General features: G+C 37.2%; 1 protein-coding gene across 5 annotated transcripts in view; it reads right to left on the bottom strand.

Moving 5' to 3' along the window:
- Window positions 1-16,879, bottom strand: part of LOC106051911 (G-protein coupled receptor dmsr-1-like) — a 264,250-nt gene that overhangs the window by 98,796 nt on the left and 148,575 nt on the right. The window contains exon 1 of one of the 5 annotated variants that reach the window (XM_056033620.1): window positions 15,647-15,927. The exons of the other annotated variants lie outside the window; for them this stretch is intronic. The gene's annotated coding sequence lies outside the window, so the exon portion shown is untranslated. Of the gene's footprint in view, window positions 1-15,646; window positions 15,928-16,879 lie in introns of those variants that run through there. 5 annotated transcript variants of the gene reach the window in all.

Raw genomic sequence — 16,879 nt, 5'->3', positions numbered from 1 at the left:
GTGATAATAAAAAAAAATGAATCGTTTTAAATTCCGAAAATTAAAGATAAATGCTGTAGTTCACGTGACAGGCAGACCCAGTCGCGACCTCAATATTTTGCCATACCTAATGTTGCCAAACCGTTGTTATCCATACAAGTTCACTTGAGGTTGTCTGCTCTAGTCTTCGGCACCGCTCCTTCTTTTGGCCTCAAGTGTATGTCCCGAAGAAAACAAAGCCATCCTATTTAAGTCGGCGTTACGATAAGGTCACCATGGATGTTGTAACTGTATGTTGTGTAATATTTAGTAACACATTACTGTTTGATGAAATTCAAAATACACATTGTCTTGTGCAAAACACACATACACAGATGTTACACAGGAAATGTCTAGTTCACCTTACTGAGTTGATTCCCTGTTTGTATCTATTGATTGGATATTAGTTTAGATCTGTATTTTGTTCACTTTTGTGCGATTATGATGGTAACTGTTAAAACATAAAATAGTAGGCTATTATAAGAATCCTTTAAGGATCAAACTAGATGGAATAGACTAGAAGTGGAACCACACTAGAAGTGGAACCATTCTAACTTCACATCCAATCAATGTTAAACTTTATTTGTATTAGACAAGTCTAGCGAGACCCGGTGTGTTTATCACATCCTTGAAACTAGGCCTAAAATATTATTTCACGCGCACCTAGTTACATTTCTGACCAACATCACATGACTGATACGTTTGACCTTTCACGTGCACGTGTATACACATTCGTAACTCAGATCAACTAGACTGTAACTCAGATCAACTAGACTGTAACTCAGATCAACTAGACTGTAACTAAGATCAACTAGACTGTAACTCAGATCAACTAGACTGTAACTCAGATCAACTAGACTGTAACTAAGATCAACTAGACTGTAACTCAGACCAACTAGACTGTAACTCAGATCAACTAGACTGTAACTCAGTTCAACTAGACTTTAACTCAGATCAACTAGACTGTAACTCAGTTCAACTAGACTGTAACTCAGATCAGCTAGACTGTAACTCAGATCAACTAGACTGTAACTCAGATCAACTAGACTGTAACTCAGATCAACTAGACTGTAACTCAGTTCAACTAGACTGTAACTCAGTTCAACTAGACTGTAATTTACTTAATCTTCAAGTTTTCTTTTTTATTATTTTCAAATAAAATCTTTACAATTTTTATCTGGGGTAATGATTCTACTGAAAAGAAACTGGAAAGTTTAAAATTTAAATATTTAATCCAATATAGTGCTCATATCACATTAATATCATCTTTAATTAATTAAATTAAAGATGGAAATCTTGAATCTCTGGTTTAAAAGATTATTTTTTTTCCGGGTAATGTTTTACCTAAAGACCTGCAAATTCTGAAATTGAAATATTTAATCAAATCTTTGGCTCGTCTGTTAACTTATAATTCTCTTTAATTCATGAAGAGACAAAAATATAAATATGAAAACAAAACTTGATAAAATTACATGTGGTTATTGACTTGGTCTAGTTGATATAATCTACTTCATAAAGAGTCTGCAGATAATACACAGATTAAACACAGATTATATGCAGATATACAGAGAAAGCTCTCCAGAATCATTCCTAAAACTCAAAATTTTCCCAAAACATCTCTACAATGTCGAGCAAATCAAATTAAATTAAATTCACTTTTCACATAAATTCACATTTTTAAATAATCCACGAAGACAGAAGATACTCGTGAATGAACTCTCAGTGCGCGTGTGTGTCTCTAGAGAAAAGGTGGAGACATAAGTCCCAAGAGATCGGATTGAAAGTGTCACACATGTTATGTCTCACAACTTTGTTTTGACATCATGTCATCCAACGTCCACTACCCGATCGTCCAGCCACCAACTGCTCTCACCCGCTCACTCTGCATCACGTGATCTTTGTTATTCTTCCTTGTCCCGTCTGCTCTATCACATCCCCCACCCCCCTCCTCAACATTCCTATCTAACCGAAGCATCAGCATCCTGTCTATGCACTTTGTGAATCAACGGATCAATGGAGATGGTTGGTCATTTACACTTAGTGGCCCCAGGGAGGACAAGGGTCAACGGATGAGATTAGCTCTGATGAGATTAGGAAATAGATGAAGAAGTTTGAGAAGGACAAGAAACATATGGACATGTTTCAACGACCACACAGGGATCAAGGACACATCCACAATGTGTTATTGGTTGACAGATTGGGCATTGGGTTTGATCAACAGAATGGGTAGTGAGAGCGGTTTGACATAAGGACGTGAGACTGATTGACATGAAGGGCACTTAGACCAGTTGACATGAAGGGAACTAAGACTAGTTGACATGAAGGGCACTAAGAATAGTTGGCATGAAGGTCACTAAGACTAGTATACATGAAAGGAACTAAGACTAGTTGACATGAAGGGAACTAAGACTAGTTGACATGAAGGGCACTAAGACTAGTTGACATGAATTGCACTAAGACTAGTTGACATGAAGGGAACTAAGACTAGTTGACATGAAGGTCACTAAGACTAGTTGACATGAAGGGAACTAAGACTAGTTGACATGAAGGGCACTAAGACTAGTTGACATGAATTGCACTAAGACTAGTTGACATGATGGGAACTAAGACTAGTTGACATGAAGGGAACTAAGACTAGTTGACATGAAGGGACCTAAGACTAGTTGACATGAAGGGAACTAAGACTAGTTGACATGAAGGGAACTAAGACTAGTTTGCATGAAGAGAACTAAGACTAGTTGGCATGAAGGGAACTAAGACTAGTTGACATGAAGGGAACTAAGACTAGTTGACATGAAGCGAACTAAGACTAGTTGACATGAAGGGAACTAAGACTAGTTGACGTAAAGGGCACTAAGAATAGTTGATATGAAGGGCACTAAGACTAGTTGACATGAAGGGAATTAAGACTAGTTGACATGAAGGGAACTAAGACTAGTTGACATGAAGGGAACTAAGACTAGTTGCCATGAAGGGAACTAAGAAGACTTGTTGACATGATGGGAACTAATACCAGTTGACATGAAGGGAACTAAGACTGGTTGTGTCGAAGTCTTTGTAACCAAAGAATTTATTTCTTTTTTTTTTTTAAGTTTAATTTTGTAATCCCTCCTCAAATAAAAAGAACCACCCGAAAATCCAACATTGGATCAGAAAAAAATAGCCATCATTATAATCATTATAAAACATTGTAAATTAAAGTTACCCTTTCAGACTTGCAATCTATAGGGCAGTCATCCGTTTCCTTGACAAACGGTTAACGAACAGTGTGTCATGTGGCCAGCACAACGACCAACCGCCTTCACCTTTTCCAAACTAATATCAGATAACCATCAGAGTTTGATGAACTCAGAGGCGCACCAAAAAATCTCAAAAATCTAAAACCCAGTCTTAACCGAGATTCGAACGCAGAACCCCAGGTTCGGAAGCCTGGCGCCTAACCACTCAGCCGTCGTGCCCCCATTACAAAACATGGGTAACAAGAAAGCTAGCACAAATAGTGTTAGAAATGTGGAATGACTCCAATTCTGCAGATATCATATTACTAACAATCTATTGACATAAATGAGTATGATTCATTCCCTTGGCATGTTGATGGTATTTAGAACATGACCAGAAGAAAGATCATTTGTTTAACTAATGAAATAGGAACAAGCCAAAGATAACAAGGTTACAAAAGACAGTTTGTGTGGAAACACAAACTCAAAATCGGCCCCCGAAGTAAAATGTTTTACATAATTCGGATAATCCTTCAGAGTTGAAGATAGTTTACTTCCTAGTCCAAACCTCCCGCAGGACGACGGGGGATGGGAGCAGGCAGGGTTTGAACCTTCGATCGTCGATAAATCCAAACGACAGTCCAGCGCGCAAACCGCACGACCAGTGGTCCACCCAGGTAGGCTTCAATATTTTCAGAAAGAACATCCGAATGAAATTATATCAAAGACAAATGAGAGATAAGAATGGAGAAATAAGGTTAACAGATCTCGTGTAGTGCCCCAACCGTCCCGCAGATCAAAGGATACGTGAAAGTGAATGTAAAGTTAGATGTGAACCTGGCCTAACTAGTTTGTAAAGTTCATCTGTTTTTGTGGCCTACGGTTAGCGAGGGTGTCATGTAGCCAGCACAACGACCAACCGCCTTTGCTTTTCCCCAACTAATGTCAGGTACCCATTAGAGCTGGGTAGACTCAGAAGTTGAAAATCCCAGTCTTCACCAGGATTCGAACCAGAGACCCTCGGTTCGAACTAAATAAGTTAATTGTTTTGAAAAGGCTCAATCTCATATTCGAATCCTCAAAAAAAAATAAAAAATTCCGCTATTTAGAAAAAATGTTCACGAAAATGGTGTTTATAAGATTACTATTCGTCTTAATTTAGGTCTAACATATAATGCATACTAATTAGCTTTTTCTTATAAGAAACTGCTTGCATAATTTATTTTAAAAATTAGAATTTTCGCTTTCAGGAAAAAAAAAAGTAGCCGTTGCATCAGAACTTTGAATGGTCTAAAATATTGTGAAGTCGGATTTTCAATATCTCTTCTAGTTTACGAGATCTAAACGGGACGGACGGACAGACGGACAGACGGACAGACATTTCGCACAAAACTAATAGCGTCTTTTCCCCTTTCGGGGGCCGCTAAAAAAAAGCAAAAAAACAACAAAAAACAAACAAAAAAAACCCTACGAAATAATGTATACTCAGGTCCAGGTGTAAAACTTATCTATCGCCTATTTCTTTTTCGATAATTAAAAATTGATCAGCCCTATTTTGTCACGATTCCTCTGTTAAGCATTAAAAAAAAAAAGAATCTGAGTTTCATCTCTAATAAATACAAAATTTAGGGAATATTGGAATTGTTTGTTTAGACAAAAGTTCACAGATAAGCTTTCGGGGGAATAGGAAATGTACTACTTCAATGGTGTTATTTTTAAATACCAGTAAGATTGACATTATAAATACATATGTAGTCTAGTCAGATTGACATTATAAATACATATGTAGTCTAGTCGGATTGACATATGGGCCAGTTCACTTCACATATGGTACAGTACTAGAATCTAGAACACTGATATGCAACTATGGTGTGTAACTCTACAAGGCGCATTGCGAAATTTGATATTTGGCATTGTTTAATAAAGCAAAATCTCTGCCTACAGACGGACTAACGTTATATCAATTTTCACAGACTTAGAGCACACTAGACATTCATCCTATATTGCTAGCATGCGTTTAATTGACATTTTATTGAAATTTTTCAGAAAAACAACCAACTATAATCAATAGTTACTTCTCCTTGAGTTGATTTGTAAACTAACAAATACTCCAAGAGACTGATCAATAAACAGCTTGATAAGTAAGATACGATGTTAATGTATTGTAATGTCAAGAAATATTAGCTTACACGCTTGTATACTTATTTAAGTGCAATCATTTGTTATATATATTAGAAATCGAGTGTCTAAATCTATTTTCTGTTTTGAATATTCACCAAGTAGAACAAACAAAAAATGATAAAAACAAACAAATGACTTTTTGAAATCGTGTGTCTGTAAAGATGTCATTCAATACGTAGTGGTGGAACGTGCAGACGGAGAATGGCACTCGTGATTTTAATTCCATTTTCCTCTTTTATTTGTCACGATAAGGAAGAAACAATGAATACAATCATAACAACAATATCAATATGTTAGTATAGTAGTGTTCACGAAGTTCAGTCTTGGCTGGATAGTGATCTACTTTAAGTCCTTGGCTATTTAAAAACCAACAACAGTTAACTATGCACTGAGTTTCTAGTGGGTTGGGGCCGCTCAGGAACAACTACTTCAAAGATTAAGCCTCCGGAAGTGATAATAGGAAAGGGAAATGCAATTTACTGACGTGTCTAGGTATATATTATTTACTGCTCGCCGCGATTAAAGTAACACCTTAGCCAGGACTCTTCCTGCCAGGTGGGGCGCTGAATCCAAAGCATAGCTATTTCCACCAATAAGTCTAACTAAAATAAATGAGAAACAGTAGAAGTAAACGCAAATCTATATATCCCTCTTTATTTATCTATTTATCTATCTATCTTTATCTATCTATCTATATCTATATCTATCTATCTATCTATCTATCTATCTATCTATCTATCTATCTATCTATCTATCTATCTATCTATCTATCTATCTATCTATCTATGCACTCCTAACAATTTTTTTTACTGTCTTTTGCTTGCTTGTAGTATCAGAAGTTCATCCAGATGGAGCCGGACACTGGAAGTGGGTCACTTCTGACAGACACTTTAGTCTGAACTCTTCACAAGCTGGCGGAAATAATTAGGCGTTCCATCATCTACATACCTCAAACAGAACTGTCGAGGAATCGACTGTATTTTTGTTCTGACCAGGGCCTTACAATTTCCTTGAAATGTTCACATCATAAAGTAGGTCTACGTACATTCAAGATTGATCGCGAGGACGAATTGCTTGCTTGGGTGTTTAGTCTGTGTCTAGTCTAGAGTGACAGATAATTCATCTAGGACATTCTAGGTGGGTACTTAATACAATCAAAGTGTGTTAACCTGAAGATACAGTGAGCACAGAGACTCTTCCTTTACCTATCCACGTCAGGTCCGTCGAGTTCACACAAGTACTTTTAGAATCAGTGCAAGGGTGACGGTGAATGTGGGGAAAAGAAAAGTGAAGCAAACAACCACCTGTGTTAATGTATTGAATGTAAATATGAGATTGAGTTTGCTCCCTCTATGATCCATACTTCTATATGTCCGTGTCTCTCTCTCTCTCTGCAGGGTACACTGTGGTGGAAGTACTCCACTGTTTGAGAAACGTCTGTATAGGGATTAGTGGCAGTTGTTTCGCTGATTCGATGTTAAGCAAATGATGTATGATACGACGAAGTGGAAACACGCATGTTGTAACTTCCACTGACAGACACTGTAGAACACGACTGCACACTGTTCAACACTCAAAAATTATTTTAGAAAAATAACACGATAAAATTAAACGAGTTAATACTTAGGCTTCTTGACATGTCGACACTTTGATTTCTTAGCGAGTTAAAAAGTTGTATTTTTTTTTTTAGCCAGCTTGATAAATCACTTCGCAAAATTGTTTCGATAACTACAAATGACTAGAACATACAAGATTACAAGAACAACTTGTTTTCACACTAACTCTAATGTGGCTCCGGAAGATTTCACCCATGCACCATCTGTTTTGTAATCTATATACAGGTATACAGGTGAAAAGGCAGATTTTAATATTTTCCCTAGGAAAATCGGTATAAAAGACAAACTACCAACATCCACAACCTTACCGCTCCACATACTATATAGACGCCTGTGTAGGAAAGTGTTGCTGATGTGATTGTATTGTTTATGGTTGTTAGTATTACACTGTTTGTATACGCAAGTATTTTGTGAACTGATTTGTATGAAGTTATTGTTTAGTGTGATCTAGGCCTAACCGATTTGTATGAAGTTATTGTTTAATGTGATCTAGGCCTAACTGATTTGTATGAAGTTATTGTTTAAAGTGATCTAGGCCTAACTGATTTGTATGAAGTTATTGTTTAATGTGATCTAGGCCTAACTGATTTGTATGAAGTTATTGTTTAATGTGATCTAGGCCTAACTGATTTGTATGAAGTTATTGTTTAATGTGATCTAGGCCTAACTGATTTGTATGAAGTTATTGTTTAATGTGATCTAGGCCTAACTGATTTGTATGAAGTTATTGTTTAGTGTGATCTAGGCCTAACCGATTTGTATGAAGTTATTGTTTAGTGTGATCTAGGCCTAACTGATTTGTATGAAGTTATTGTTTAGTGTGATCTAGGCCTAACTGATTTGTATGAAGTTATTGTTTAGTGTGATCTAGGCCTAACCGATTTGTATGAAGTTATTGTTTAGTGTGATCTAGGCCTAACCGATTTGTATGAAGTTATTGTTTAGTGTGATCTAGGCCTAACTGATTTGTATGAAGTTATTGTTTAGTGTGATCTAGGCCTAACTGATTTGTATGAAGTTATTGTTTAGTGTGATCTAGGCCTAACCGATTTGTATGAAGTTATTGTTTAGTGTGATCTAGGCCTAACCGATTTGTATGAAGTTATTGTTTAGTGTGATCTAGGCCTAACAGATTTCATTACATGATCATGTCATCGATGGTTGACTTTTGGACAGAAGGGTTTTTCAAATTGTATTTTTATGTGAGCTGTCTATTCTAAAGCACACACACACACATACACACATACGCATATATATATATATATATATATATATATATATATATATATATATATATATATATATATATATATACACATAATTAGAACATACGGTTCATTTTTTTTAAATATTTTATTATTAAAGATTTTATTTATTTGGCTACAAAAAGAGATACGGAATCTATTTCAATATTAACAAGATTTAACTCAGTGGTAGGTGTTTATCATACTGTAATGAAGTACTATAAGGGATCAAGGCTAGGGAGAGATCCCACTAATACCTTGATTTAGTCTTGAGGATTTCTCTTGACGAGCAGGATTGACTTAATAATAGACTTGCTACTTATACAGGACGATCGCGACACTACCGGAAGCGGACGAGTCATGCAAGGGGGAGGCAATTTATAATGATCACTAAATTTAGCTTGCAAAGCCCCATGTTCTAGACGTCTGAGGAAAGTTTTGAGTACTCTATTTTATTTTTTTGCCCACTGGAAATAATCTTAGGATTAGTTTCGCCTGACCGTTGATTAGTTGCTATCGTGTATACTTTGAGCACTAAAGAACTGCGGGATAGTGGCGTGAGATAAATACGGTGAAAAAATAGAGCGGTCTGCAGAGAGACAGTTTAGAACTTGACACAAGGGTGTCCAATGTAAAGCTTAAGATATTCCTTGCGTATAAAACAGTATTATGGAACTAGTTACAAACAGATACAAATCTCGTGGTATGAAATAGGGATAGACTATTACTGTTTGAGTGACAATGGTCTCAATGTAAACGCTTTGAAGTGTCGATTAGAAACTCTGGCCAAGGACGCAATATTCTTCAGTTCTTAACAAACTTCCAAAAGTCGTAAAATAAAAATCTATTAGTAACGTTTTAGAGAGATTAATTCACGTGGTGGCCTACTAGTTAATAATTCCAGCAGTTCCTGGAACACCTATTCAGGCCTCGCGGAACATTAGGGTTCTGCCAGTTCCACTGAACACAGTTTGGGAAACAATGGACTATTTGGAGGTACAAAGATGTCAGTAAAATTTGGTTTAAACGTAATAAAACTTACGAAAATAAATAAATAAATAAACAAAAAGAAAGACGACTATAGGTACCACAATTAGACACAATAAAAGAAATATAAACAGTATTGCACATGGTTTAAATGTACGCCCCCCACCTCCCACATCAGCATTAGATAGTAGCAGCAACAATTGAAACAAAAAAATTTAAAAATAAATTATGGCATAATGATCACACAAAATTTACATCTCTACACTACCGCATACTGTACTGACTAACTGTACTGACATACTGTACTGACTAATTGTACTGACTAATTGTACTGACTAACTGTACTGACATACTGTACTGACTAACTGTACTGACATACTGTACTGACTAATTGTACTGACTAATTGTACTGACTAACTGTACTGACATACTGTACTGACTAATTGTACTGACTAACTGTACTGACATACCGTACTGACTAATTGTACTGACTAACTGTTCTGACTAATTGTACTGACTAACTGTACTGACCTACTGTACTAATTGTACTGACTAACTGTACTGACATACTGTACTGACTAATTGTACTGACTAACTGTACTGACATACTGTACTGACTAATTGTACTGACTAACTGTACTGACATACTGTTCTGGCATACTGTATTGACATACTGATCGGCATACTGTACTGACGTAATATATTATATTATACTGTATTGGCTACTCTACTGTATTGGCATACTCTACTGAAATACTGAATAGATATACTGCCAATGCAATAAAAGTATTGTATGTTTACAGTGTATATGTTTGCTTTCTTTAAAAAAAAACAGGAAAAACATGTCATAATAACACGCAAATCCAATCAGCGTAAATCTGTGAGTTCAATCAACTGTAACTGTGGTGTGAAAACTACAACAACAACAACAAAAAACGGGTTCTTCATTCTCCCTATCTCTAAACCTCCCTCCTTCCTCCCACAATCACCAAGACCAGTATGTTGTGTGTCAGAGCTTCCCAAAGACATAGACCTCTAGTTGATTCTTCTTTCAACTTTTCCTGTAGCTCTCAAAGCAAATGTTAAGTTTGCTTTTGATAGAAGAAAGCTAAAATAACAAACAAACATTTTTTTATAAACTTCAAGATGCAGTATGAGGCAAACATTTTATTCCTTAACAATAGTAATAAGAAACAAGATTACAATGACAGTTTGTGTGGAAACTCAAGTTCAAAATCGGCACCCAAAGTGGTCCACCCAGGCAGGCTTCAATATTTTCAGAAAGAACATCCAAATGGAATTATATGAAAGACAAATGAGAGATAAGAATGGAGAAAGAAGGTTGACAGAACTTGTGTAGTGCCCCAACTGTCCAGTGGATCAAAGGATAGGTGAAAGTGAATGTAAAGTTAGATGTGAACCTGGCCTAACTAGTTCCCGTTTCAGACCTTGTGGTCTATAGGGCAGATGATGTAAAGTTTATCTGTTCTTGTGGCCTACGGTTAACGAGGGTGTCATGTAGCCAGGACAACGACTAACCGCCTTTGCTTTTCCCCAACTAATGTCAGAGCTGGGCGCCCAAGTCTTCCGAAGTTGAAAATCCCAGTCTTCACCAGGATTCGAACCTGGGACCCCCGGTTCGGAAGCCAAGCGCGCTGGCGCTCAGCCATCGCGCCTCCCCTGGCCTATTTGATGTATTGAGAAGAGCGGATGCAGCGTATGTAGTTTCGATTCCTTATTCGAATCTTTAAGAAATGTAAACTATGCGTGGTGTTGTATAACTTATAATGCATACTAAATAGATTTTTTATCGTTAAAAAAATAGTAAACATTTGTTTCTGTGTAAATATAGTATTTAGTATAAAAGAACTTACATAACTTAACAATACAAATATAAAAAAAAAAATTTTGACAAAAAATCTACAACTGTTTGCATAAATGTGTTAAAAATATGGAAAACGGTCGTCTCCCCTAATATAAAGTTTTTTGTGAAATGTCTGTCCGTCTATCTCAGTGGTCTTCAACGGGGGCGATATCGCCCCCTAGGGGGCGTTTTCGAGATTTTGGGGGGCGCTGAGAGCCAAAGGGGCGGTAGGGGGGCGATGAGCACAAAATGGGGCGGTAAGGGGGCGCTGGACATAAAGGCGGAAAGAAGAAATTTAAGGTGCTCTGAAACAAAACAAATTAAAAAATTCTTCAACATTAAAGCTGGGAAACTAAATATAGACAAATTATAGTTAACTTGCTTCTAATTTAAGAACAGAAATAGCGTTAGAAATTGAGTTCGGGAATCCCATTTTCTATTTTTAAATTCTTACTCTTTTGCTATGATTGGAGAGTATTAATGTCATTGGATCTGGCGCGTATAAACGTTGAAAATTTGATATACAAAGTAGGTGATACGCCTTTTAGAGTATAGTTTATTTTATCTACATATGTTAATATATTGATATGTAAATATTAATTGCAAAAAAAAAAAAAACAATACTGGTAACATTTAATAGAATAATTTAACTTTTTAAAAACAAAAAACATTGATCAAATGTTGTTACGAAATCTCACTGGTATGTCATGTAATATTTCCTTGAGATTTAGTGAATTTCCACTAGAAAAAAAGTATGTTCTACTTTGATGGCATTTTCAGATGAGGTTATGAAACCAAGTCGGCTTCACGAACATATAGCGATATCCAGGTATAATTTAAGAATATTCACGAACAATTATAAAAATCTACAATTAAAACAATATTAAAAACAAAAAACGGCAAAGCAGGATATGTTTTAGTGGCTTCTTAGAAAAATGCATAGCTTTTTGAAAATTCTTATAATATTGTTGAAAATTTGATTAAAACTAAATTTATTTTAAAACATATGTAACACAAAAATACTTTTTTTTTTCTGTTAGAGATGAAATATTATTTCAAAATTATCTAGTTATGTAGCTTCTGAGGACATATAGGAAACCATCAGTGGTTGGACGCTACAATGACTTTATAGGTAATATAGAATAAAGAACAAATCTATTTACTATTCACATTGTGAGTTATGATACACAAGAAAAGTTTAGCCCACAATTTCATTTCTATTGGAATCTAATTATAAAACTGTAAATAAAATACAAACCCATGCCGAAAATAAGCGCATCTTTCAACAGTTTTGTGAAACAAATGATAAAAAAGGTGTTAGACTCTTGTTGTAAAATGAAGTTCGCTGGATTTCGAAAGGGGTTTGTTAATTGTTATGGTTCGTTTTTTTAAGCTCTTAAATAATTATTTTTTTTTGAGAAACAGGAAGATTCAACAGTTGGCGATGACTTAAAGCAGGCTAAAAAAAAATGTTTTCCATGCTAGGCATCTCACACAAATGGATGAAACGAACCTCCGACTGCTAGGAAAGAAATCGACTGTCATTGATCATATCAGTTTCTCTTTTATCGAGGAATTAAATGTATTTTCAAGAGTTTTACAATCTCTACACTCTCACATAACTTGTTTGTGGACAAATGAATTACTGCCCAAGGACACCGATATCTATTCAATTCACATAACAAAGCTCTATGAAGAAATTAAGATTCGCTTCTAAAATTAAAAGTATATATATATAAATGACAATTATTAAACATCTGTTACTGACGTTCAAATTGAGTTGCATGAAAAAATAGATTTACAAAACTATGTCTTCAGTAAAAAGAATGTAAACATAGGAGGCACACAGTGGCGTAGCTAGGGTGGGTGGGGAGGGGGGAAATATGAAAATCCACCGGGCCCCCATTTAAAGGGGGGGGGGGCAAATTAGTGCTTTTTTAATTAATTAAATTAAATATTACGCAAAATGCAGCGGCCCCCAAAGATGTCAAGCCCCCTGGCCCTCCAAACAATGGAAATTCCTAACTACGTCCCGGAGGCACAACAGAGATGTGGCTGCATTTAAATGTTTCAGTAAAATTCCAAAACTGTGGTCGAAATTGGAATTATGTTTTAGCTTTTCAGTAAACCTACATGGTTAACCTAATTTAGTGCGTAACAAAGTTAATGAATAAACAAAGAAATAGACTGGATGTGGCGACCAGAGAAGACCTTCGCCTTGCTTTGGCAAAATTAAAGCTGGAAATTTCTAATATTGTCAGACTGCAGGAAGCACAAGGTTAGCTTAATTTCATTTTGTAGTGAATTCAGCAATAATAATATTTATATAAAAAAAAATAACTATATTTACAATTAAACCTAAAAACAGTAGGCCCTAATAGTCAAAAATTTAAACGGAGACTATTCTTAGGATTTGAAAGAAAGTCTTTACAATAAATTTTTGTGTGTAATCACTGCAAATTATTAGACATAAGTTTTTGCATAATTATAATATTGGCTGTTTTTTTTTTTTTTTTGCCTTTAATTCCGAAGATTACGGCTTAGTCCAGAGTTTCACATAACTACGCAAACCCAACTGCGACCTACATATTTTCCCGAATTTTATGCAGACAACGCCTTTGTATGCTGGTGTTCTATTTAAGTTTTCTTTCCGTCTTTTGCACCTGTCTTCAATAATGGCTTTTCTTTGAGTATCAAATGTTAGTCCCGCAATTTTTGTAAGAGCTCTCGAACTGTTTCTCTCAGAGGCTATCTGCTGCCAGAGAATGCTGCCAGGTACTTTCCTCTATGCCAGTGAGAGCGAAATGAATACATCTTTATAGCGTTCACCGTGGAGGGGGGCACCTCTGTAACTCAGTCCTCCTCAAAGCTCGTCAGTCATAGGCCAAGGAGTTCACAACAATCGCCTTTGGCATGCGGTCGTCTCCCAAGCGGGATAAGTGTTATTGACAGCATAACAATTAATAGATAGTTGATATTTTGTTCAAATTTGCATTCTCACGCTTCTTTATGACTGTTTTTCTTAGATGGGGGCGCTGGCAGATTTTTTTTAAAGAAAAAATTCGAAAAGGGGGCGGTAGGCCAAAAAAGGTTGAAGACCACTGGTTTATCTAATATCAGTGACAAAACCAATACTTAAAGCCATAGTAAATGCGCGCTAGTTAGAAGCCATACACCTTGAAAACAATGAAATGTTGACATTTGTCAAGCTCAATTGATTCTTTTATCTATTTGACTATTGTCATTTCCATTTGAGCCAGCCATTTAAAAAGTCAAAACTTACTGACGGAGCGTCACGTGATACGCCTAGAGAGAAAACTCCGAATAGGACCCTATCATTGTCAGTGTGCTATCAAAGTGATGCCCAAACCACATCCCGATATATTCTGCCATTGACGTGGTGCTAACCGGTCAATGACGTGGTGCTAAAATGCCATTGACGTGGTGCTAACCGGTCCATGACGTGGTGCTAACCTGCCATTGACGTGGTGCTAACCGGCCCATGACGTGGTGCTTTCAGGCCCGTGACGTGGTGCTAACATGCTATTCACGTGGTGCTAACCGGCCCATGACGTGGTGCTATCAGGCCCGTGACGTGGTGCTAACATGCCATTCACGTGGTGCTAACCGGCCCATGACGTGGTGCTATCAGGCCCGTGACGCGATGCTAACATACCATTCACGTGGTGCTAACCGGCCCATGACGTGGTGCTATCAGGCCCGTGACGTGGTGCTAACATGCCATTAACGTGGTGCTACCAGACCCGTGACGTGGTGCTAACCTGCCCCTGACGTGGTGCTACCTGGCCCGTGACGAGGTGTTATCCTGCCATTGACGTGATGCTATCCTGCCATTGACGAGGTGTTATCCTGCCATTGACCAGGTGCTATCCTGCTATTGGCGAGGTGCTATCCTGCCATTGACGAGGTGCTATCCTGCCATTGACGAGGTGCTATCCTGCCATTGACCAGGTGCTATCCTGCTATTGGCGAGGTGCTATCCTGCCATTGACCTGGTGCTATCCTGCCATTGACCAGGTGCTATCCTGCTATTGGCGAGGTGCTATCCTGCCATTGACGAGGTGCTAACCGGCCCATATTGTTGTGCTATCTTGCCATTGACGAGGTGCTATCCTGCCATTGGCGAGGTAATATCCTGGGATTGACGTGGTGCTATCCTGCCATTGGCGAGGTGCTAACCGGCCCATTATGCTGTGCTATCATGCCATTAACGTAGTGCTACCTGCCATTGGTGTGGTGCTAACCGGCCCATGATGTTATGCTAACCTGCCATTAACGTGGTGCTAACCAGACCATGATGTTGTGCTATCCTGCCATTGACGTAGAGGATCAGTACCGTTATACTCGACAATGTTTTGTAGAGATGTTTCCCGATATTATCTGAAATACTTATGGCCCAGAGGGGGACAAAAACGTTGGTCGCCACTGTGTTGTCGTGTTCAATTGTTAACAATCGAACAGATCTTTAAATAGCTAGTCAAAAAAATGGAAACTTACCTGGGAGTTGAGCAAACGTATCCTCCTGATTGCTTAGAACATCTGTCACAGAACTAGACCAAGAAATAACGTCACTCCGTCACTGATTGTTCGCACCATTGTTAATGGATCTACAGATCTAGATTTAGTTTTTGTTTGTTTCAACTCTTTTCAGATCCAAGCAACATGTGTTCAATGGTTGAAATGTGGGATCCTTTCTGAGTGTGTGTGTGTTTTATGTGTAGGGGAAAAAGAGAGAGACACAAAGAGAGAACGTATCCAAAGGCGTAGCTGCTTAGGAAATAAAAGTTTTAAGTTTTGAACAATATTCTAGCCACATACAACATAAATATTTATTTTGTAATTTTTAGTTAGACATATTGGGTACTGTGCATATTGCTAAAGGGTCAGATCTCAGATATCTTAAACCTGACTCTGAGAGACACCAAAATAGAAATGTATGTTTAAACATAAGTTAGGATTTGCAGAAAAAAAATCGTCTCTCCCACCAACTTAAAAGTTTGAGATCCGCTGTGCATCAAAGTAATTTTTTTTTGTTTTAAAGTGTGTATTCTATTCACAGTGTTACAATGTTCAGGCGAAAGTATTTTCATTGATCCCAAAGATTTAAAGCAAATTGATTTTGTTTTCAACAGATGTCGGTTGACCTAAATCTTTTAAAATCCGAAGTGCCTCACCCAATCCTGTGCACTCTAGACTAGCCAGATTTCATTCACACACACACACACTGTTACCACTCACATGCAAGAACACTGGCACGAAGAGAAGCTTCTGACACTCAATACAGTCATCTTCTGACACTCAATACAGTCATCTTCTGTCACTCAATACAGTCATCTAGTTCTTCGTTCCGTTTCTGTATACTTACCAATGACACAATACATTAAGGAGAGACTCTCCCAGCGTCGATCCGTAGGTCTGTGTCGTTTATTTCAGTATGAAAGAGGCGGCGATTATATCATCACTAAGGTGGGTTATTTCAATACGTATTGGACTGTCGAGGCCAAGCGAGACTCTAATGTTATCCCATAACTAAGCCAATAATGTGCTTCCATGAAGTAGAGGGTAGAACGTGAAAACAATGAACATATTTTCTATTTAGTTACACAATCGTTTATCTTATAGACATGGATGAGAGACACATACATTGACAGTTAAAGACTACAATATATCAATTATAGTGCACATAGTAAACACATACTACCAATTGTTTGACAATAGTTAATAGCGTAG

Source organism: Biomphalaria glabrata, chromosome 1 (assembly GCF_947242115.1).
Source record: "Biomphalaria glabrata chromosome 1, xgBioGlab47.1, whole genome shotgun sequence".
NCBI lineage: Eukaryota > Metazoa > Mollusca > Gastropoda > Planorbidae > Biomphalaria > Biomphalaria glabrata.
The sequence above is the reverse complement of the archived record's forward strand: the minus strand, read 5'-3'. Positions and strand labels throughout refer to the sequence as shown.